The sequence below is a fragment of the Rhipicephalus sanguineus genome, chromosome 5 (assembly GCF_013339695.2).
Source record: "Rhipicephalus sanguineus isolate Rsan-2018 chromosome 5, BIME_Rsan_1.4, whole genome shotgun sequence".
Classification (NCBI taxonomy): Eukaryota; Metazoa; Arthropoda; class Arachnida; order Ixodida; family Ixodidae; genus Rhipicephalus; species Rhipicephalus sanguineus.
The window spans coordinates 53,808,780-53,832,708 of record NC_051180.1 but is presented as its reverse complement, the minus strand read 5'-3'; the positions used below and the strand labels follow the sequence as shown (position 1 = coordinate 53,832,708).

Here is a 23,929-nt window from a genome sequence, read left to right as displayed (position 1 = left end):
CAGTGGCTTCGGATTGCTAATGTTCTCTGAACTTTATTTCATCTCATCCTTCTTGCACTGACATGCGAATAAAAAGGATCGAACGTTTTGAATGCATCGAATGTTTGTACGAAAAAAAGTACCGACAAATTCGTAATCGGTAAGTCACGCCTTGCTTTTCAAGGCGTCATAAGTGTATATAAAAAAAAAAACAGTAGCAAACGCGCTTAAGTTCCTTCTAGGAAAAAAAAAAGTCAGCAGTATAAGTGCTTGGTTACAACGGCTTCTTGGTTGGCGTTAAACTTTCATAGCTACTTATTCTGAGCCCACCCAAGGAGGGGGCAAACGTTTTTCTTCGCACAGTACGAATCTTCACACTGCGTCTTCTATTTCTTGCAAAGTTTAAGCGACCAATTATAATAATGAAAATAGCAGAAACGTATGCGTTATGCTGGAACATTTATACCCTGACTGTGTTAAGCGCCTAATGTGCCCCCTCTTCCGCGATATCTCCCACCAAGACACTTCGAAATGGCAGATGTAGAGGCAAGGGGGGAGTACAATGTAGGGCGGACTAGCCCTTAACGAAATAGGGGCATCAATGAAGCCGCTGGGGATCAACGCCCTCCATTCTACGGCTCACCCCACTCTGGGTCAGGCATCAGAAGTAGATATAAAGCCTATCCGTGCTTACATTTACAACCGATGAGATCAAGGCGTTATAATTCTTTTGTCGTGTGCACCATGCGCATGTCTTTGTGAGCAAATCCTCGCCGCTTTCGCAAGAGCCCTTTACGCGGATTCTAAGAGCGTCGCTTTCGCGACTACAACTACGTCGGACTCGCAAGAAAGGCTTGTTTTCTTGCCCGATGGTCACCTCAATCAGTTTGTCGAAGCCATTAGGCTTGACACTGAAGCCAGGACACCGACATCTCAAGAACGTGCGTGGAGCTGGCAAGTTTCAGATTGTGAAATTCTGTACAGTGAGAGTTGCGAAAATCTTTTCTGGAGTACGCCTACATTGCTGGTAAAGAGCGGTGGAGAAGACGTTTTGGGAGGGAACATTAGAGATTCTCATAACGTGGAATAGCTGTTAGTTGACATAACCCGTAAAGCGATTGTACGAAGGTCGACGAACAAAGAGGAAGGAAGGAAACAGAAAAAGAAGGCAGGGAGGTTAACCAGAAACATTTCCGGTTGGCTACCCTACACTGGGGTATCGGGGAAGGGGAATAGAAAGACGAGAAATAGAGAGGAGGGAAGAGAAAAAAAAGAGAGAGAGAAGATATGCAGTGCAAAGAAGTCCCATATAAACGGTGCAGATGTTTGGTTTAGAAAATTCGTTAAAAGCCCCATGGACGAAATACAGAGAAAGCAATCTACTGCCTTTTTTTTTCTTATATTGTCTCTGAGAAGCCCATACTGACGTTACACGAAAACGCTTGAAAGCAAGCTTTGACTATAGGTCTCTGCTCGTATACTTGGTATAGGAAATTGCATGAAAGAGTTTGTGAAAGAAGTGACGCGCAGAAACGCTATGAACGTTTACCTACCAACTCGACAGCCGCATACTGCGCGCGTTCGAGAGAGAGGGGCGAGCTTTTATTGAGGACCTCCACTGGTAAAGCAGCTGGGAGCAGTGACACCACAGCTCGGCGAGACATCGCTCAAGAGAGGCCTAGCCTGTACCAGCGGTGGTTCGGTCCTGACGTTCATTAAGCTCAGTGGCCTCCACCGTTTATGCGCCACTGATTTCGGTGTGGTCAGCCGAGGATCGCACAGGGAAAGGTCGGCGAGTTCCTCGGATAAATCGCCGAGGGATCCGGACGCAGGCCCCTCCAACGCGGACCTTCTGAGGCAACGGCCTTCATGGCCCAAGGAAGCGCTGCTGAAGGGCAGGATTCTGTGGGAGGGGAGCGGTAAAAAAAAAGAATTGTTCTGCTATGAGGTTCTCGTGGCGCTGGCTCTCCCAGTTGCAGAGAGAGAACTTCCCCTTCATATCAGGCTCTTTTCTTTTCTCCCTTAGGCGGGTACGAGTGATTGTTTTGTCTTGAGGTTATCCTTTTTCAGTGGGCCTGTTGCTCAATGGGTAGCTGAAGTGAGCCATTCTTTCAAGTTTTCCTGTTATGCAACGGCACGGTCACATACTTGATGTAACATTGTGAATGGCAGAGACAAGTAGGACACTATTAACGAAAAGTAAAAGTAATGTGTACGCCGTGCAAGAAGAATAAAACACAAAGAGCAGAGAGAAATGTGACTAAACAAACATGATAAATAATTTAAAGACAAAACAAAGATGACAAATAACTTAAAGACAAACAACAAGGATTCAGGACATGTATTAACACTTTAAAATTAAACTACGAATTTTTACGAGCCAACACCACCATGAATTTATGACGCACGCCATAGTGGAGGAATGCGAATTTCAACCATGGTGGCCGACCAGCAAGCGCTGATCGACCAGGTTAAACGGACGGCCAGGGGCCCTACACTCCCAACAGAATGACATACATTTCTTTAAAGCTTTCCTGTTATGTTCTGCCTATTGGCAAACCTTACGCCATACACAGTGCACAATCAGGCGAATGTCCACATAGACTCTCCTATGGTCTAACTACTGAAAGACAGGCATTTGATCCCCATTCATCTTGTAATAATTTGACCAGAGTGCGAAATGACACAAACAAAAAAGGAACGCTCAGGGACGGCGCTGTAGGCTCAACTGAATGGTTATTGAGAAATGCGCAAACGTTAAAATGAGTGTGCGTGTCAACAAGAACATAAAAACAAAACAAAAAGAAAACTCAAGAGGCAAGAACCTTCGTGCGCGTTTCTGAGGAACTTCTTATGAGTCAGTCTTGAGGCACTGCCTTGAGATGATGACCAGAATGCTAGCTTTGGTTATTTTCAGAGCAGTGAGTAGAACCATGAAAGAAAAAAGAAGCCATCACTCGACAGCAATCAAACCCGTGGCTGAAAGAAGAGTAAAAAGAAAGAGAAGTAAAAAAAAAAAAACGCTTGCGTTGGCTCTAGCCAACGATGCCGTACCACAAAACAAGACAGAATAAAATATCATTGCTGTTCTTTTCAGTTCACGTCTGGCGCGGCGTCTCATTCCATCCACGGCGGCGTTGTCACTGATCCCCAGACAGAAATTAGCGCCTCAGCCGGAATGGGACAAACAAGCTAAACTACAGAGACACCCGAGGCATCCTCCCCCTTGCTTCAGTTACCCGGTGATTTCTTTCCTTCCAAACACGTCTTCAGCATTACTAAAGCTGAGGTTGAGTGCGTGCCTTTCGCACCACTTTTGTTTGTTTACTACGCGGCCCTTCGTCTGCACTGTCCTGCTGACTAAGGCACCACGTAAAGAAATCTTTACTTTCGTATACTTGTAGGTTGGTGCAGCTTTTTGTGATTTTTTACGCGTGCTTCCACATAGCCGATCTTCAAAACACTTGTTTTACCTCCGCTATGTACGTGCTGTAAAACAACAACAACACAAAAAAGGTCTCGTCGCAAGTTCACATTGAATATTTATATTCAAATGAGGTCTGTGAGAACCATCACATCAGTTATGGCTTGAACGCGTTGCACCGTTTCTACAGAAGATGAAAGAACGGCAGTATGGCTAGGTTTCTGCATTTGAAACGACTGCACGCCGTATTGGAAACGCTGTAGTGAAACTATGAACTAACTTTCACGACCTGTCGTTTCTTAACGTGCACCTAACGCTAACTACACAGGCATTTCTGAATATTGCCCCCTATCAAAACGCGGCCGCTATGGCCTGTAACCGAAAGCACCCGCCCTCGGTCTTAGCAGCCCCATGTCATATCCTATAAGAGGACACGGCCTCCTTCTAGGCTGAAACTACCTTGCGCATGGCAGGCTGGATCACTTCCTCTTAACCGAGGTCCAACGCAGTGTAATAGCAAAAAGAAATAATAGCAATAATAACATGCGCTGTCCTCATTCCAGATGCATGCAACGTGCATTGCTTATTCGAATGTAGAGCGAGAACTTTATTTAGAACATAACATCGGGTACGAAACTCGTCAGTCGGTGTACATTCCAAGATTAGGTTCGCTGCCGTCGAAACTGAAAGCATGGTAAACTGCCAACGCCAGCCCTGACACTACTGTAGATACTGCGGATCGCTTGCCACAGCCGCACAATTTATACTACGGGGCTGCTGTTATGGACTTTTGCAAACATAAATGATTGCTGGACTCATTATAATGTCAGCTTCGATTCATTATGAAGGCTGCTACGGACGCTTTGATGGTGCCTTCTGATGACGGGCAGCAAGCATTTCGTCCCCGGTGGCTTTAAGCGCTGGCTGACAAAAAGTGTTGATGTTCGGTCAAATTCAATAACGTGTTTTCGGTCTCAGTCTGTAATCTGCGCATTCATGCTTCTTGTATGCGTAGCTGCTGCGCACTACGCGCGAGAACACAGTCTGCGAAAGATCGTGGCGGCTTGGCCAGGGCTGCCAGTCATAATTCACTTATGCTTCTACGTACTTCCGATAGTAAATGAATCCAGTCTCCAAGCATGCAGTTTGTTCTACGTCCTACGCGAGCCACATTCGCAGTCAATGCAAGGTTTATTCGCTCCAGCTGCGAGTCCTTTTAAACGCGCGTCGCTTACTTTAGTTTGCGTGTTTCTCGTCGTGCTTACTCGCCTACCAGAACGTCCTCAGTGTTCCAAAGTAGAAATATGAGCCCCAAAGCTCGTCCAGTTTGTGCATGAATTCGTACGGAGCAAAAAAAAAAAAAAATGTTTCACGAGCCGTAAACGGACGGACCATGTAAGCGATTAGTGAACGCGCGCGAGGGAGTTTTTTGTCACTGTTCGTGTTGATATACTTGTTCACTGGACATCTTTAAAGGGTATTACAGAAATGACTGAGACCCGATATACTGCCAATGTTGAAGTTTCCGTAGCGTATATTTGATTAGCAGAAGTTGCCTCGCAAGGTGTGATACAACCAATTGCGATACGCGCCGCGACCAACCATACCCAAACTCCAGCTTTTATTAATATCTTGCAAGACATGAGAAGTTCAATTCTGCTATTTTTGTTTCGCCAGACAAGTTCAGGTAGACTTTTTTTGTGTCTTTGCTAAGCCCGATCGACTAAAGCATGAATGCGATAACGGGCACGGGACCGTCAGAGCAGCACGTAGAAGAGACGGCACTGAATTCAATGATCTGGCCCGCCGCAACAACTTTGTCACCGTTGACGATACACATGACAGTCCCCAACATCAGTCAGAATTGTTCTCAGAGGCCAGGGTACTGTGACGCGGAACTACAAATGTTAGCCTCACCACGCGTTTAAAAGCGACAAGCGATCTGGTGCGATCGCATCAAACAAGTGCTTTTCGCATTACTACTAAAAAAAGCTATTGCCTTTACCAACTTCCATTTCAAAAAGAGAAGAATGAGTTTACCCAACGTCGACCAAACTGTCCCCGTTACCTTGCATCGGAAATTATCGAACAACAAACACAACACACACTGTTTCTCAGGGGCGTAGCCAGAAATATTTTTCCGGGGGGGGGGGGGGGGTTCAACCATACTTTATGTATGTTCGTGCGTGCGTTTGTATGTGTGCGTGCCTATATACGCAAGCAAAACTGAAAAATTTCGGGGGGGGGGGGGGTTTGAACCCCCCCAACTCCCCCCCCCCTCCCCCCTTGGCTACGCCCCTGCTGTTTCTGCAACAGCGACGGGCCACCGGCATCCACACTTCGGGGCTTCGTCCATTCCCCGCTGGGTTCCGATTCTGCTCGATGTCGAGGCCAATAGCAGCTGTCTTTTGTCGCACCGAGTGCTTTCAGCGGGGGAACAGACTCTGTTTTTGATCTCTTACTTAGCTTTCAGAGAGATTGGCACCGAGAATGCGGTGTTAGAACGCTGATACCTGAATTGAACCGCAAGCCCGATAGTTTTTTTTCTTGCAGAGAATCAATTTGCTTCATTTTTTTAGTGGAACATATAATTTTCTCACTTGTCTCACTTTCTTTTTTGCTTAGTTTGTCACTATTTCTATACTTTTCAAGCTGCTTATGAATCGTAATGTTTGTTTCACTGTGTTTGCGGAAGGATTAAGTGCCTAGTCGGGAGACCTCGTCCATGCATTAGTTATAACGGGATAGAGAAGAGGGAAATGGTGTCACTCCTATTTACTCACCGAATGCGGAGTTCCCTTTCACTTTTCATGGTTCCACGCTCGAATGACTATCACTGAAACACCTGCGCAAACGCATTCGTGTTATGTAGCGGAAAGGAGTGTTCTGCATTGTGGGGTCCTGCACTAGTATTTTACGAAACATCTTTGGGATTCGGGACATTTAATGTGGGAAAAGACAAGGAAATGAGTACAATTACGTTTTGCTGCTAACTCAGTTGCTAGAAGTAAACTTAATGTTTAGATTAAACGCCTTCAAGACAATAGGTTGTTCTACCTCTGAAATTCGCCTTACTCCGGAGTAGCCAATGAACGATGGTCTATTTGTAAAATCCTTTCTTGTAGAAGGATGATCACTCCGATTTCGGTTAAGCGAAATTGTTCTTGGTCGCCTGTGTAGACAGAACAAGAGCTATTAGGGTGCCTTCGCTGGACATTAATAGTCTCTCCGCGGAAACCATTGAGTGTTCTCGTTCAAGGAAAGTCGACAGAAGAAAACGAAGACAGGTAATAACGCTCGAGGCGCCGATAATAAAACGCGGAGGTTCCTCCACGTGCGAAGAAGTGCTTCCATGGCGCGAAAACCAGAGCAGCTCCAAACTTGGGTGTCAATGCTGTCAGTCTCGCTAATGGCGCCACCACGATGCAGCTTCGGTGGCAAGCTTAAGCTGATTGTAAATCAAGGTCCTTTCGCATTGGCCGATGTTTCAGCGTGTAGGCGTTGGCTGTATAGAGACTGCGACTGTTCGCTCGTTTGTGAGAATCGCCGCTGCTTTCTTAGGTACGTTAACACATGAATCATGGAATGCAGCGAATCATAACTATCATGTGTTTTTATACTCCAAGTAGGAACAAAGCTGTAGCACGTGCCACAATGAGAGCCAACATGTTCTTGGATAATTAAATAACATTCAAAGGAGGGAGCTGGAAGAAACATATATGTAATATGTAGTGTGCTGTTGGACCTTCCACGAAATTAGCATAAAACATTTCGAAGTGGGCTGGTATGTGGACAGGCTAGAGTGTCAGGGACACGGCACCCATTAGGCTAATAAACGTCGTTTTCCTTGAACCTTGTGTTGCTGAAAGTCGGTGATAAAGACGAGATCGAAGTTGTAGGAATACAAGAACTAAGAAACACAGCGTTTAATATCCTAGTGGCAATGGGCGTCTCGCATTAGTAGTGCTCAGGACTGTCCGCATACCAGATGGTGTTCTTGTTCGCCTAAACACTGTGGCTCACACCCACTGTGGGAGATTGGATAAGGATTAAGTGGCTCTGCATATACTCGCTTTCGAGGTCTCTTGCAGTTGTCGGCGGCCTCACGGCGCAGCACCCATTACGTCTATATGCTTAATGCGGTGTGAATGCCTTTTGCGGAGAAGGCATGCACGAGAGCTTGAATTCACAGGCTGCAGTCCACAGCGCAAATAGGTAATGCGGTATCTCGAGGGAACTATGAGAGGAAGTAAATATATCTCAAGAAGCTCAATTTTATCTAGATATTGCTTAGCTGCAGCGTTACACCGACGTAACAAAAATGATGCACGGACAAATAATAAAATTCAATTTATCTGCTGCAGAAAAACTACGCAGGTCCCACGAACGATGCGAATGGGACCTATAACGAGAACGCGAATCTCAACTTCCACAAATTGCACAGAACGCACCGTGACCATAAAACTCGACACTCGCTGTTCTAGCGATTGATCTTGCGATGTACCGTTGCGAAATTCTAGCGCTCCGTAGACGTTTCAGTGTGCACGATATCGCGCAACGCAAAATAACAAGGTAAGTTATCTTCACTCCCACTACGTTAGCTTTGCTGTCTTATTTACCATATCTTCAAATTAACGTTTTAATTGGGCATACATAAATCATATTAAAGGGCGTCTTTGAAAGCCAGATTTCACTATAGAACAATACTCACAGCTCACCGTTTTCCTATGCAAGTTCAGTAAAATTAATCTAACAATGCCTAAATGAAAGGCTTCCAAGCTATATAAGCTGATAAACATGACCTAAATGCTCTGGTTGCAGTACGTTGCTACAGCTGAACACGCTGGTCTCTGTAAAAGTGTTGGTGATTAGTCAGCATATTTTTTTATTTGGTGAACGCTGGTGCCAGAAGATTATGCCCACAATATAATTTAAGCGGGTCGTAATCTCGCGCCAGCTGCTTTTGGTATTTTTTTCTATATGTGTTGCGATGAGCTCGGAGCGATCATTTTCTTTAAGCATTACGCTAGAAAAGACTGCTTCATAAAAAAATCTAATCAGCGTACTTGTAGCTGTAATTGGTATTTTCACACTTATTACATTCTGAACATCGAACACGAAAGACCAACATGCAGTGCCTGTGAAACCTTAATTTTAAAAGGTTGGCATGGGACCTAGGATGAGATAGGTCGACTGCGTTGTATATGCTTTCTTTTCAATATTGCAAGAGATCATTGCTCTCTTACTTAAGTTCCTGTATTCTCTTTGTTTCTTTAGATCACGAGATATTTAAAATAATAGAAAATGCCAGTAAATTTAGTTAATGCTTTTCTGTATGAAGGAAGTGCAGTACAAATTGCAGCTTGATAATTAGATTACAAACCAGAGCTAATATTTTTTTTTTCATTTTTGCCCCGGGGAACACTGTTGCCGCCAAGTTTCCACATTGTTTTTAGGACAGCCACAAATGACTGTTTCCACATAATGTTGATAGGCTTCTGTACAAGACGTGGCTGCTCTTTTCTGTCATGCTGGCCCCTTCCAGCTCTTCCGTCGCACTATATATGAACTGGCCAAACCTTAAATGTGTGCGTGATCTATAATAAAGAGCAGCCACTGATTGGCGCCGAATAACTCGTGTCATGCCGAAGATCGAAGCCAGTCGCGGCCGAATCACTGCGTGGGGCTGCACAGACACTACGGCCACCTTTATTGATTGTCGCTGAAGAAGAAATAGGTTCGACTGAGTTCCACCAAGAGTCGAAGGCGTCATTCTTAAAATAAATAAAAGAACAATGTGATGGTAAAGAAACAGAAAGGAAAGCTAGGACATGGAACGAAAGAAACAGCAAACGCCTTATTATGCGCCGAGAGAAAGACGCTGTCTTACAACACAGTGGCCGTCGTAGCCGGGCTCTTTACATAGATCGCATTATGCAAATACACGTTCCCGCACAGACCGTAGGGATGCTTTTTATCAAATGCTGAAAGGCGAACAACGCAGGACCACCACAGCCTGTCTCCGGGCTCTGCACTGTACAACCAGCGGAAGGACAGAAAAAAGTGGCGTCTTGGGGGCGTTTCCTTTGGAGGGTCTTGAGTAAGACAAGTGAAATATCTCCGATACCACAAGCACGAATAATCGTTAATCACCCGCACACTCCAGCACGAAATTTTGTAACACCCGACGTGTCATTAATTTTGATACTACCACTGCGCTTCGATGCATACAGACGTATCATTCAGTTTTTTTTTAAAAATCTGTTTTATAGCCATGCATACCCACTAAAATAATTTAATTCTGGAAAACAGAAAACAAGTTCGAACAAGGAGAGGCTTATCGTATTGTTACGGGGAGCCAACAGAAGAAGGCTGTATTTACAATACCGACACAATCACAGTGATCGGGCAAGATGGCGAAAACAGCAACGAACTCGTCCTCCTCTTCTTTGTCCTCTAGGTGAGCGGCACATAACATTACCCGCTGGCGGTGAAAGCACCGACTCGGTGCACCCGAGCAAAGACAGGCACCAGAATGGTCACTATACACACGCGTCGGTGGGTTCCGGTATGTGATAGGGCTTCAGACGGACAACGTGAACAATGTCGGTGCGGGGCTGAGTCGACGAGGACGAAGACAATGGCTCGATTTCATACGTCACGTCGGTCACTTGGCGGCATACACGGTATGGTCCGGTGTACGGGAAGAGGAGCTTTTCAGAAAGCCCAACACGGCGTGCTGGAGACCAAAGGAGGACAAGAGATCCAGGAAGAAAGTGGGCGTTTCTGTGACGGCGATCGTAGCGAGATTGTTGGCCCGCTTGCGATTCGGTTAACCAAACGCGCGCAACTTGACGTGCATGGTCGGCGCGGGCAACAGCTTCTTGAGCGTACTCAGCAGGTGCGTACATGGAAGGAGGCATCATCGTGTCCATAGGCAACGCTGGATTTCGGCCGAATAAGAGAAAGAAAGGCGAATAACCAGCCGTCTCGTGCCGGGGCGTGTTATATGTGAACGTGACAAAAGGCAATGTTGTATCCCAATCTTGGTGGTCGGCCGACACGTACATTGCTAGCATGTCGGTAATGGTCCGGTTCATCCGCTCCGTCCAGCCATTCGTCTGTGGATGGTAGGCCGTGGTTAGCTTATGTTTGGTCGAACAAGACGTCAGGATGTCATTGATGACCCTGGAAAGAAAATGTCTGCCAGGGTCGGTTAAGAGCTGGCGCGGTGCCCCGTGTTGAAGTATGACGTTATGAAGCAAGAAGTCTGCTACGTCGGTCGCGCAGCTGGTTGGGAGTGCGCGAGTAATTGCAAACCGTGTAGCATAGTCCGTGGCAACGGCGATCCATCGATTTCCCGAGACAGACGTAGGAAACGGACCAAGCAAGTCGAGGCCGACACGATGAAACGGCTCATATGGGATGTCGAGTGATTGAAGACGGCCAGCAGGCGGAAGTGTTGGCTTCTTCCGGCGCTGACAAAGGTCGCACGAGGTCACGTAGCGGCGTACCGAAATATACATTCCTGGCCAGTAGAAACGACGGCGCGCACGATCGTAGGTGCGGGATAATCCGAGGTGTCCCGCTGTCAAATCATGAAGTTGGGCCAGTACAGTCGAACGAAGGTGTGCCGGAATCACAAGCAAGAGGTCAGGACCGTCAGGTATAAAACTGCGACGAAGCAAGGTGCCATCGCGAAGCACGAAGAGACGAAGGGAGGAATCAGGAATCGGTGAATTGAGGCGGTCAATGATCTTGCGAAGAGTCGGGTAACGGCGTTGCTCAGCAGGGATGTTGAAGAGGTCAGTTATTGCGAGCACAGATGGAATGGCATCGTTCGCCGAAGGTTCTGGTGGGTCTACGGGATACCGGGACAGGCAGTCGGCGTCCTGATGCAAGCGGCCAGACTTGTACACGACAGTGTACGTGTACTCTTGAAGTCGTAATGCCCACCGACCAAGGCGACCAGTGGGATCCTTGAGAGAAGACAGCCAGCAGAGGGCGTGGTGATCACTGACAACGGCGAAGGGTCTGCCATACAGATATGGACGAAATTTGCCGACAGCCCAAACAAGAGCGAGGCACTCTCTTTCCGTTATTGAATAATTCCGTTCAGCTGCGGAAAGAAGGCGGCTGGCGTATGCAATAACGCAATCCTGACCACGTTTATTTTGTCCGAGAACAGCACCGATGCCATGACCACTCGCATCGGTACGTACTTCGGTGGATGCAGAGTCGTCGAAATGAGCCAACACAGGGGGCGATGTGAGTAGGTCGACGAGATGAGAAAAAGCCGACGCTTGGGCTGGACCCCAAGAGAAGAGGACGTCCTTTTTAAGAAGGCATGTGAGGGGCTGCGCAATCGCTGCAAAATCTTTAACAAAGCGGCGAAAACACGAGCATAGTCCAAAAAACGAGCGAGCGTCCTTGGAAGAACATGGAGTGGGGAAGCTCGTAACGGCGCGTACTTTAGCAGGGTCAGGCCGTATACCCGTAGCGTCAACAAGATGGCCAAGCACGGTGATCTCGCGGCGGCCGAAGCGGCATTGTGAAGAGTTGAGCTTAACACCTGCTGTACGAAAGGCTTGCAAAATAGCCGACAAGCGTTGTAAGTGGCTTGAGAACGTAGGTGAAAAAACGACGTCATCGTCGAGGTAACAGAGGCATGTGGACCATTTGAAACTCCGAAGTAGGGAGTCCATCATGCGCTCAAATGTTGCGGGCGCATTACACAACCCAAAGGGCATGACTTTAAACTGGCAGAGCCCATCCGGTGTAATAAAGGCCGTCTTCTCTTGATCATTTTCATCGAGTGCAATTTGCCAAAAGCCTGAGCGAAGGTCTATGGAAGAAAAGTACCATGCGCCATGAAGAGAATCAAGGGCGTCGTCTATTCGTGGCAAAGGGTAGACGCCTTTCTTGGTGATCTTGTTAAGGTGCCGATAGTCCACGCAGAACCAGCAGGTGTTCTCTTTCTTCTTTACAAGAACCACAGGGGACGCCCAAGGACTCGAAGATGGCTCGATGATGTCCTTAGCGAGCATCTTCTCGACTTCCTTTTGAATCACGGCGCGCTCGGCAGCAGAGACACGGTAAGGACGTCGATGAATGGGTCTTGCGTCCCCGGTATCAATACAGTGGGTGACCATAGATGTTTGGCCAAGCTGCGGCGAATCAAATTCGAAAACGTCGCGGTATGACACCAACAAAAGGCGTAGTTCCTTGCTTTGAAAAGGGGAAAGGTACGGGGCAATCATGTCGTCGAGCGGGTCATCAGGTGTTGCGCTAGCAGCCGGGCTTCCTGAAGTCGGTTGCGGAGTATCAATGGCCAGGGCCACAGGGTCGTGTGAGTCTAAAGGCGATATAGTACCCAGCGTGATACCTTCCCGAAGCAACTGTGCGCAACGTCCATAGTTGAGTACAGGTATGCATGCTCGGTTCGCAGAAACAGTCACAAGGGAGTGAAGCAGAGCTACACGGCGCGTCAGAAGAACGTCCAAGGAAGGGGTAATCAGGTAGTCGCCATCACGTACAGGAGGGTCTGGGGCAAATGAGACGTAAGTAGCTGTACCTGGGCGCAAGCGAACCAAGTGGACAGCACATAAACGGGGTGGCGACGCGATGTCGTGGTCAGGCACAACAGGAAGCTCTAACTGTAAAAGGCCAGAAGAACAGTCGATAAGGGCAGAATGCGTGCTCAGAAATTCGTGGCGGAGAATGAGGTCATGGGGGCACTCGTCCAGAACAGCGAAGAGAACTGAGGTCTGGTGGTCATCAAAGCTCACACGCGCAGTACACATTCCAAGAACACAAGGTGTACCGCCATCGGCTACACGAACAACAGGTGATGAAGCGGGCGTAAGGACCTTGCGGAGACGGCGAGAAAGGCTAGCGCTCATTGCTGATAATTGGGCGCCAGTGTCGATTAGCGCCGAAACAGGCACGCCATCTACTTCTACGTCCAAAAGGTTTTGTCGGGTAGCCAGGGTCAACAGAGGATTTCCGGGTCGGTAGGCCAATGCAGCATCACCTCCGGGTGATGCTGCATGACCGGAGCTACACGACCGGAGCTGCGCCGGTCAGTTTTCCGAGGAGGGTCGGTGAGGGTACGGCGAAGGTGAGCGACGGGGCAAAGGTGACCGAGAACGTCGCTGGTTCTGCGGGGACGGCGAGCGGTCGTAACGTGGGGCCGAGGTTTGGGCATTAAGGTTCGTAGGGTCTTCACGGGCGTAAAAAGGTGAGGATCGAGTGTCCTCTGCACGGTACGTTGCACGAGGAGACGATGGCCGACGATAGCGACAATGGCGAGAAATGTGGCCTACCCCATTGCAGTTGAAGCATATCGGCCTGTCATCTCGTGTGCGCCACTGGTTCGGATCCCGGAACCTGGAATAGGTCGGTTGTGGGCGGTAGGATGGAAGAGTGCTGACCGCGGGACGACTTAGGGCATATATGGGCTGGATGCCTGCGTTCGCCAGTTCTTCGCGCACGACGGCCTGGATTAACGACACTGTCGGGCGGGTCTCCGTAAAAACGGGCCTGCGGTGCGGATGGGGATGCTGCCTCGATCTCTCGCCGCACAAGGCGCAGGAAGTTTTCGGTACTGGGCGGTGGCTGGAGCTGGACGTCTTGGCACGACGACGTGGCGGCGGTGTTAGGGAGCCGAACAAATTGCTGCGTGACTCGACGACTCTTCGCTTCTTGAAAGCGTCGGCACTCCGTGATGATGTCGTCGATGGTGCAGCAGTCCTTGTAGACTAGCAAGTGAAATGCGTCGTCGGCGATGCCTTTTAGAATGTGGCTGACTTTGTCAGTTTCGGGAATTTGGTCGTCAACTTTCAGGCACAAGGCTAAGCCATCTTGGATGTACACCATGTACGGCTCCGTCGAGGTTTGTGCACGGCACGAAAGTTCTTTCTGGGCGGCGCGTTGTCGTGCAATAGGCTTTCCGAAAAGGTCTTTCATTTTTTTTTTTGCACACATCCCAACTGGTCAGCTCCTCCTCGTGCGTGTCGAACCACACACTGGCCGTTCCCCTGAGGTAATAACTGACGTTTGCCAGCATCAAAATGGGATCCCACCGGTTGGTCTTGCTGGCGCGCTCGTAGTCGGCCAGCCACTTTTCGACGTGCACGTTGTCAGTTCCGCAGAAGGTACTGGGGCCTCGGAGATGGGTCACAACGACGTGGCTGGGTTCAGTTGGCGTAGCGGAGGCTGGATCAACGGGCCTGCCTGTCGACATGATGGACTGCCCAAGGAGACGCCTGCTGCGAAGTTCCGTGGTGTACTTCGGATATACCCCGCAGCTCCACCAAAGATGTTACGGGGAGCCGACAGAAGAAGGCTGTATTTACAATACCGACACAATCACAGTGATCGGGCAACATGGCGAAAACAGCAACGAACTCGTCCTCCTCTTCTTCGTCCTCTAGATGAGCGGCACATAACAGTATAATGCCGCAAGACCTAAAAGTAAGAACGTAGGGGAATTGTTTGAGGGGCTAGTTTTCTGTAATATACGCAACTAATGAAAGCGACAGACAATTGAGTCAAGGAAAGCATAGGCGCAATTATTTGTGGTTCCTTAACTGTATTGTAATGATACTCACTTAAATTGAAAGAAATTAAAATGAACAAAAAATCACCCTTTCCGTCGGTGGGAAAGTGTGAAAAAGCTTGTGTTCTGATGCCACCGACCGAAAGAGTGATTTTTCGTCCACTTTAATTTCTTTCAATTTAAGTGAGTATCATTACAATACAGTTAAAGAACCACAAAGAATGCTGCCTATGTTTTCCTCGGCTTAATTGTCCATCGTTTTCATTAGTTGTTTATAGGACCTAAAAGCGCATGGTTAACAATTATGAAACTTCTGAAAGAAAAAGACAGTGGTTAAAACCTACGGTTTATTATCTATTTCGACGTCCGCCAAATTTCTTACACACTGTCCTAAAACATGAAATTTTTGTTGTAAGTCCCCTGAATTGGGTTTGTTGGCTTCGCACGATTTCTAGAGATTGAGCTTCCTAATTTACACAGTTCTCTTTTCATGCATTTAAAGCAGTCGTAACGCCGCCTCTTCAATTGAACAAGGCCATTTATATATAAAAATGGCTACAGAAATTGTGGAACATTGCGCGATAAAGCACTATGGCATGCGGCAACATTAACACACGTCGGCAAAACAATGATGAAAAAACAACGAATGAAGTGTTTCGACCTCGTCATAAAGGAAAATAGACAGAACGCCAGCAATTTCTCAAGCTTCTTTTCGTGTTCTTGGACAGAAAGAGGGCAAAGAAATTTCTCTTGTCATAGACATAGGCTAACTCAGACAGACCAAACGTAGACCGACTCAGACTGGTAAGAGCAAAGGCGGCACTCTTTCGTGAAACAGCAGCTTGTTTGATCTGTGTTTTGGGAGTGTTCAGTTTCAAGAAGCTTCTCACAGAAACCAAAACTGACCTAAGGAAAGCGAAAAAAAAAAGCTCTAGGTCGGCGTTACTTAAATCTCAGCTTTCATCTTCTTCTACGCGTTTGTCGCCATAGGAAACTCGATTCTTCATCTAAGATTAGTTTACCTCGGCGTTCCTATTATTCGGCTGCACATGGGGCTACCAACGCTGTAAGGTGGCTCACTACAGGCTTTCTTCTTCTTAAGGCAGTAAGTTGGTTGCGAGTGCCAGGTTTTCTGCTTTCGCTCCATTGCGATGTGGCTTGTGTACACCCAGCTGCGACACTTGCTGCAATCGCTCTCGTTATGAACCGTGACAGCGACGGCGCGACGGTTACAAAGAAGACATGCAGAAAGTATGAGAGTGCTTTCCGTGTTGTCCTCCATAAGGTTGTTTTCTGTTTGTTTCTGTTATACTCCGTAGAGTATAAATGCTACGATGTGCACTGTCACATGCACTCAGCGTCAGTGCTAAGAAAGCAGATTCTTAAGTGTTGATGAAACTGATGCACAGTTGCGAAGCTGTTTGAAAAGGAAATGCTGCATATACGTCGTACTACACTAAATGCGTGATTACATAACGAAGAAGTCCATTATAAAAAGTCAAGCAGCATGTGAATTTAAACATATATGAATGAATTTAGGCAAACGAAATCGGCTACGTTTTTTTATCTCCACGAAGCTGTAGAAATGGACTGTAGGATGTCCGCATCAGTGGAGGGGCTGTTGTGCGCATATGCTCGCGCTGTGTGATCAAGTTATCAGAATAAAATAAAATCTATGAGAATAAAAAATTTCGTTACACACGACAACATCAGGTAAATAGTTGTGCAGGTTCATGAGAGATCAGATCGACGATAACATGGAATTTTATATGGCATTTAATGAACGACTTTGTGTTGGCTATCAGCAAATTATTATCTCAAAATGTGGTCGTGTCCCTCCTTCGCAATTAGCTATTAGTTGCCTTGGCTTATTTCAATACCAATCGTGCGCATGCCAGATACAGGCAATCACCATGCAACGAACATGGCCTAGAAGCTTACGTGAGATTTTGTGTATCAGTGGAACACTGTGAGATCAGAGTGAAGGCTTTGTTATGAACTGACCCGACTTTACCTGCTTCACTCAAAAAATCCAAGAATTTGTTGTCTCAGATTACAAAAAACTGCTGCACCCGCATAGCCAGCTCCTACGAATTGACTTCAGCATGCTATCAGGAGAGAAAAAGAGCACATAAAGAAAGCTACCACGCGCCTCAGTCAGGCTTGTTTGTAAGCCGCACTCAATCTCGCGCGCCGTTGAAACGTTTGCGTCTCTTTTTGTAGTTTATTTTTGGCACTATTGACACCATGTTATCCAGTTCTCTATATCTCCTAGACGAAGATGGATAGGCCTGCTTATCACGCTGCACTTCCGGCATGAAGGCGAATGTAGACCGACTCAAGGAAGGAAACGAGAACCGTGTTTCCGTTGTTGCGAAACATCTCGAAGTGAGTGAAGTTATATCCCGTGAGTCAGGTTAGAATATTTTCAAGGCGATGTTATTTCATGCAGATTTCGCTTCAAAACAAAATGCGCCGACCTTATAGTTTGCTGTCAATAATGGTGGCTTATTAAACAACAGTAATTAACCTTATTACGACAACAATGGCTTTATTCACATACTCGCCTTCATTGCTCTGAGGTGCACCTGGCAAATGTTCATTACCTGTAAAACCGTGGAAAGTCATGGAGAGGGGAATTTCGGGAACATTGCTTTAAATTTCGCAGAAAGCAGCCGTGTGATCAAAATGAAGATCTTTTAGAAGTTATTGATTGAGGCGCGCGTCTCGATGTAACTGAAGGTATGAGTAATATACCATTGTTCTAGCATGTATGGGCGCCCAATACACTCTCACCACTTGATATAGCTTGAAGTGCACAGAAAGTGTGTTACCAGAGCCTTTTTGCGTTGTACTCTTATCAAAATGAGCGCACGGTGGTTTGAGGTAAAACGCACGCACTCATCCTCAGGTTATATGGGGTTGGTGAGGAGAGCACGAATTCCGTGGTAAGATATTGCCGGTTGCAAAGAAATACTTTCTGCGTAAGAGATGGCTCAGTCACAAATATCCGGATCCCACTGTATTGTCTGATAGCACGTCAGGCTTTTACATTGTTTACATGCACCGATTCTGCTTGTCAGGACAGCTGCCTGTCATACGAATGCAACAGGACTAGCAATTCTGCCTAATTTCGTAGGATAACCCCTGACGTTTTCTTAAGTAGGAGAGCCTGTGACGCTAGATACAGTTTATGCGAGATATGAAAATAGATTATGCATTTCAGTCTCAACTTTATCTTTTTTACTGCTGTATGCTTTCAGAAACAAAAGCATTTCCTCGAAAATGTGGGGCTCAGGGAGGATTATATTCCAACGCCTATATGCTTTACTTTTCAGGGCATTCAGTGAACCATCATTTCTTGCTTTGGAACAGCCTAAATGGCCATCAATGCGTCAATCTACGGTGGTCGCCTATATTCCACAGATGAATATATTTATTACCGTCGACCCCGGCTAATGTCCGAGGATTTTATAAAAAAAAAAAAGGAAGTCATCGCCCTAAGATAATCGTTGTTAATAAAACTCGAATGATTACGATGATCACACGGGCAAGGGGGAAATATTTTCAGTGGCACCGCTGCTTTCGCTCGCGAGACGATTATTTTCCGTCTCCTTGGAACAACACGTGTCCAGTCGTATTAAAGTACTTCACTGCTTTCCAGGCGGCGCAGATGGCGGCGTTGCGTGATGAGCCCATCTTGAGAAGAAATGAGTACATCGTCGTTACGGCTTCCTTTCAAGACTGTGTATATAAAGGACCGAGGCTTCGTAGAAGCCCTTCATGCGGCAGTGTACGCGGTTGTGAAATTGAGCAAGACAGGGTGATGGGCGCATGACGAGGTGGCCATAAAGGTGTGATCCCCGAGCGAAATGCGCTCTTTTCACTGGTGCGTACACCTTGGTCTGTCTTCGGCACGTGTCGGTGCACCTTGAGTAAGCGATCATGTATTGAGAAAAAATGATCGTAAAGAGGAAAAGGCGCTGCTCTCTGAAGTAAGTTAGAGAGCAGTGCTAAGCGTCTTGATGAAGAGAAGGGAGGAATGAGTGGTAATGTTGAGAGAGAGAGAAAACATTTTTTTGAAAAAAAGAAGTGGTTCATTGCGGGTGGGTTCATTACCGAAGCTACAACATTCATAAATAAATAAAGATAGATAGATAGATAGATAGATAGATAGATAGATAGATAGATAGATAGATAGATAGATAGATAGATAGATAGATAGATAGATAGATAGATAGATAGATAGATAGATAGATAGATTATTTTTATCAGCGTATCTCTTGTGTACCCTCCTCCATAGTCCTTGTTCTTCTCGCGCTGTCTTGCTTAAAATTTTTCAATTACTCAAACTGAGTAATTTAGAAAACAGACGAAATAACCTATAAACAAAAAAGCTCTTCCGCATATGACCAAGGGATGGCCTTCAATGAAGTACGCCATACCAGGTCCTCTGCGTTTTTCGATCTATTTCTCAATATCGAGGCGCCCCGAGCCAGTAACTTCGTTATGTTTCTAGAGCGTAGGTTGTCCTTTCGTTGCACGCAGTGCTTCATATGCCGCAGTTCGCAAAACTATTACACAATACGGAGCCAGAACAAGGGAAGCGCCCGACGGAATGAAGATGACGCTTTGCAAATGCTGACTGCGTAATTAAGATCCCCTTGGAACGCGGCGCTTTGTTCGAATGGAACAATTTCGCAGACATGGCGCAACGAGAGATTACGGCGTGTCTGGCACGCCTGCCTTGTTTCGAAATACCGTGTATCAGTGCGGGAAGCTGAAATCGCTTCAATCCTATTGCAGAAGCGTCCGTATGAACTGCGTCGCTTCAACCATTCTGAAGGACCTTTTATCATTTTACAGTGCACTTTTTATAATAGATAATATTCCACAAGAGTTGGTCTCTATCCGAGGCAAGCTTATACAAATCAGTCTGTCTTAAACCCGTTATGAAGTGCTGTGAAATAGTATTTGTGCTATTCTAAGTCTTCCCGCTGCTGCACTTAAGTATCTAGACGGACGCTGCTTTCGAGCAAACAGTAATGTCTTCTCATCGGGCTTTCATTTTGAGGCGAGAGTCCCCTCGATGTTCATGTTTTTTTCTATAGGCTGTTAGTCCTAGCACTTATGTTTGGGCTCAGTGGGACGCCTGGGCAAATGAGAACGGCAGAAAAAGCTAGCCTTTCGATTTTAATTACGTTTCAACTGCAGTTGATGAACTGCCTGGTGTCTGGGACAGCAAATATATGGGATCCAAGTTCTGGCTGCTGACCATTCTCTTCCATCGGCATTGTGATAAGGTAACGGGAGCAGCTGAAGTGAATTGGAAAGGCATCACCCGCTTAAGTGTGGAACGACAGGTTGAATATTTAGATAAAAAAACAGAAAGTTCTCGTTTCCGAAGTACTCATACGAATAGTATGCCGACAAGTGGCGGAGCTTGTTCGCATTTGTATTTCTGCGGTATATATCTTGGCTTCTCCTCCCGTCACCTTACGTTCATTATATCTATTTCTTTTTCCTCAAGGTAGAAAAACTTGCGTTGTTTTTTAGGGGCGAAGCTCCTTATAGCGGCACCCGTTCGTCCCTCGTAGCGTAGTATGTAACCAGTCTTACGCTTTGACCTGCAAGGTGGTGCTGGTGGGAGATTTTTCCTGTGCGTTGTTGAACAATAAAAAATTCGCAGCGTTAGCTAAAAGCCGACTTCTTCTGTCTCTCATTCCCATTAGCAGCCATTCTTTACCTCCAAGGTAGTGCCTCGTGAGATTTCTCCTGTGCGTGATTAAACAATAAAAATTTTGTTCAAAACGCCGTTGATTGATGAAATAAACCAACAAAAGACGCCAGATGTTTTGTAAAAGCAAAACGAAAGAACGCCAGATGTTTCTAAAGCAAAACGAAAAGACGCCAGCTGCTTAACGAAAGACGCCAGATGTTTTCTAAGCAATGGTTTTCTAAACAATGAAAATTCACAGCGTACATGTAAAATTAAAGTGCGCTGCAAGTCATCATAACTCATCGAACCTTTAGTATAAACGCGCCCGATCTCACGTCGGTGATGATGTACTGGGCAGAATTCACGGAAGATTCACGGTTTACCGATGAACCTCCGCAGCTTCGCCCACTCATCATCATTCACTCCGTGGATATGCTGTGATTTTTAGATGCGAAGTATCTTAAGGCGAAGCTAAATCCGGTGGTGGTGGTGGTGGTGGTCGTGATGGTGTGCGGTGTGACCACCCTTACTACGCATGCGCATACCCTCTCCACACACCTCCTCTCCACTCCCCCTCACCATTCCCTCTGCCTTCTATCCCTCTCCCCTTTCCCCTCTCCACTTTCCCTCTCCCCTCCCCCTTTCCACTCTTCCTCTGAAACGCGGGCTAGACATGCCGAAATTCTCTCCTGCTCAACGCCGCGAGGAACTCGAGCGCATGCGCGTCCCTCCCCTTCTCTCTCCTCTCCTACGCTGCCCCCCTCTCGCCCGCCTGTCGACCGCGTTCCCCGCTCGCCCTGTGAGAATTAACGGCCAGGCTAGATGGAAGATACGACGCGCGTAGCGTCCCTCTTCGCGTTCCACGACGCGAGGTCGGTAGCATGCCCAACGAACGCCAACGGAACGCGATCGTGCAAGTGCTCCGGCTTCGCATCGCCTCATGGTCCCCTTTAGAGGGAGATGGCGTTATTTTTTATCTTCATGCCAAGTGAGAAGTGTGCAATTTTGTTGGATATTTGCAGACTATAGTTATAAAGCATATTCTGTTATGTGTCCTCTGTCTTTGCTCTAGCACAGGAATCTCAAACTCACATCAGCTGGCGGGCCGGGACAGTGAAGAAGGGTGGGGCAGGGGCGGGGATGGAGCTTGAAGAAAATGTCAGCCAACGTTGCCATTTGGAAGAAGGCCTTTCCCATATCTGATATGTGGGTCGTTTCTGACTTTCTCTTTCTGCAGGCCGCAAGCAAGGGGTACGCAGGCCACTCGCTTGCGGCCTGCGGGCCGCAGGCCGTGTGTTTGAGACCCCTGCTCAAGTAAAAAGAACATCACGACTGTTAAGATCTACTCAAGAATAAACACATTTATTTGGCGAAATGAGCATTTTACGCTTGCTGTAACCCACACAATAAAAATAATGCCGTTTTCTTCACAGCTCCTTCGTGACGCTGGCGTATTTCCCATTTCGCGCACCTTTGCGTATTTGATATGTAATAATGGGGATCAAACGCGGGAGTTTTAATAGTATAAACGCGTGCACTTTAAAAGATCATATGCCTCTTGACTAGTGAATATGCTAATAGAAATGTAGGAACGTAAATAATGGTTAACGGCAGGTTCTTGCCAGAGGTTAGCGCCAGACACATGTAGAGCTCTAAAATAACTAAACTCGATTGAGGCACTTCGATGTACTTTTGATGACGCCAATATTGTCGTGCTTGAGGTCCACATAAATTACATGTTGACAAAATTAGCAGTTATCCCGGCTTTTGGGAGATGTTCTGTGTTACTATATTGCTGTTGTAGGTGTAACTTGCGTCAATAGCATTTTATATGTTATCACTATGACTAGGTGTGTTTCTATGTCAGGGTTGTACGGTGCGCATAGCCAGTTTGATTCTTCACACAAAAAATCCGCCAGATGCCACGCACTGTGGGAATCTATGTAATGCGAAGGAGCCAGCAGAGAGCTGCCTACATCGCCTTGTTTGCCTTTGAGGCAAATGAAGTCATTCATGTCATGACATCTAGTTCATTGTACATCGACGTTGTCATGCATTCATGCATGTACAATCTTTAATATAATGAAACGTATATTCTAGTGTATGCAATGCATGAACTGTCGTTCATGTTCGTCACGCATTCATGTCATTCCATACCAATTTTGGTGTATATCCAGTTAAGGAAACGGCCGGAAGCGCACCAAGACAGTGTCACGTAAATCATGCCGCACATGACATGCATGTTATGGCTTGCGTGTTAGGACCTGTCATTTATGCTCGTCATACAGTCACGTCACGCAGTACTAATTTTGGTGGATATCAAGCTAGGGAAACTGCCGTAAGCGCACCATGAGCGCGGCATGCGAATCATGCTGTACCCGACATGCATTTTATGATTGTCATGTTAACACCAGTCACTTATGGTCGTCGTATGCTTGTAAGGTCACGCAATACCAATTTAGGTGTCTATGAAGCTAGCGAAACCGCCGCGAGCGCACCATGAGCGTGGCATGTAAATGATGTTCTACGTGACATGCATGTCATGATTTTCATGTTCCCACCTGTCGTTTATGTCAGCCGTACAGAAATGCTTCGTCACACCAATTTTGGTATATATCCATATAATCAAATGGTCGTGAGCACCCCGAGACCATGCTATGTAAATCATGCTGTACATAACATGCGTGCCATGATTTGCACGATAGGACCTGTCACTTATATTTGTCCAAGGAGGTTTGTCAGACAATCTTGTCACGTCATACCAATTTTGGTATATATCAAGTTAACGAGACGGCCGCAAGAGCACCAAGGCCGTGGCATGTAAGTCATATCATTCATGACATGCATGTCATGATTTTCATGATATGACCTATCATTCACGTTCGTCATACAGTCATGTTGTGTCATACCAATCTTGGTATACGTCCCATTAACGGAACGGCCAGGAGAGCACAAAGTCATGGACGGCTAGATAAATAGATAGATACGCTCAAAGTCGCAGAATTTCGCTAAGAAATGCTTCGCATTTCATATGTTCAACCAAAGCTGAAATAAATGGTAGGTCATCGTGCACAATGAAATAGGCCCCGCACTTGAATGATGATCATAGCCGGTTGGAGTGAGTACACAGTCTTTTGGATACCTAGCCTCTGCTTGTCAGCCACTGGCAAAGGCACAAAGTATGCTTGTATACTGGACCATGAAAATATGTGCATTCGTGAATGTTCTGTATCTCATTAACTAACAC

At 46.6% G+C, this 23,929-nt stretch overlaps 1 long non-coding RNA gene across 1 annotated transcript in view; it reads right to left on the bottom strand.

Annotated features, from left to right (window-relative positions):
- Nucleotides 1-5,847: 5,847 nt before the first annotated feature.
- The window catches only part of LOC119393631 (uncharacterized), a 75,230-nt gene continuing 57,148 nt past the window's right edge, over nucleotides 5,848-23,929 (bottom strand). The window contains exons 2-3 of the long non-coding RNA XR_005183947.2: nucleotides 6,187-6,248; nucleotides 5,848-5,916 (exon numbers count right to left, since the gene is read on the bottom strand). This is a non-coding gene — a long non-coding RNA (uncharacterized LOC119393631). The remainder of the gene's footprint in view (nucleotides 5,917-6,186; nucleotides 6,249-23,929) is intronic.